General features: G+C 38.1%; 1 non-coding gene across 1 annotated transcript; it reads left to right on the forward strand.

The window, feature by feature from the left end:
- Positions 1 to 339: 339 nt before the first annotated feature.
- LOC148581413 (small nucleolar RNA R71) lies at positions 340 to 447 on the forward strand. Its single transcript, XR_015895701.1, has one exon. It is a non-coding gene; the product is annotated as a small nucleolar RNA R71 (small nucleolar RNA).
- Positions 448 to 1,130: the final 683 nt, after the last annotated feature.

Raw genomic sequence — 1,130 nt, forward strand, 5'->3', positions numbered from 1 at the left:
TTCTTCAGAAGATGCCTCTTTAGTACTGTTGGATGATTCCTTCAATCCATTCAGACTATGAGAAATTATATTGACTTGCTGAGTCAATATTTTATTCTAAGCCAATATGGCATTCAGAGTATCAATTTGAAGAACTCCCTTCTTCTGAGGTGTCCCATTACTTACAGGATTCCTATCAGAAGTGTACATGAACTGGTTATTAGCAACCATGTCAATGAGTTCTTGAGCTTCTGCAGGCGTTTTCTTTAGGTGAATGGATCCACCTGTAGAATGGTCCAATGACATCTTTGATAACTCAGACAAACCATCATAGAATATATCCAGGATGGTCTATTCTGAAAGCATGTCAGAAGGACACTTTTTGGTCAGTTCCTTGTATCTCTCCCAAGCTTCATAGAGGGATTCACTTTCTTTTTGGCTAAAGGTTTGAACATCCACTCTAAGCTTGCTAAGCTTTTGAGGAGGAAAAAACTTGGCTAAGAAAGCCGTGACCAGCTTATCCCAAGAGTTCAGGCTATCCTTAGGTTGAGAGTCCAACCATATTCTAGCTCTGTCTCTTACAGTAAATGGGAAAAGCATAAGCCTGTAGACCTCGGGATCAACCCCATTGGTCTTAACAGTATCACAGATCTACAAGAATTTAGTTAAGAACTAAAAAGGATCTTCAGATGAAAGTCCATGAAACTTGCAGTTCTGTTGCATCAGAGAAACTAATTGAGGTTTCAGCTCAAAATTGTTTGCTCCAATGGCAGGGATTGAGATGCTTCTTCCATGTAAATTGAAATTTGGTGCAGTAAAGTCACCAAGCATCTTCCTTGCATTGTTATTATTTTTGTCCATGTCTCCTTCTTTTTCGAAAATTTCTGTCAGATTTTCTCCAGAGAGTTGTGCTTTAGCTTCCCTTAGCTTCCTCTTTAGAGTTCTTTCAGGTTCAGGATCAGCTTCAACAAGAATATTCTTGTCCTTGTTCCTGCTCATATGAAAAAGAAGAAAACAGAAAATATGGAATCCTCTATGTCACAGTATAGAGATTCCTTCATGTGAGTAGAAGAAGAAGAGAAATTTGAACACAGAAAGAGAGAGAGGGTTCGAATTTTTAAGAAGAAGAGAAGTGTTAGTAGATAAATAAA

This window comes from Arachis ipaensis, chromosome B10, assembly GCF_059453495.1.
Source record: "Arachis ipaensis isolate K30076 ecotype BB chromosome B10, ASM5945349v1, whole genome shotgun sequence".
Classification (NCBI taxonomy): Eukaryota; Viridiplantae; Streptophyta; class Magnoliopsida; order Fabales; family Fabaceae; genus Arachis; species Arachis ipaensis.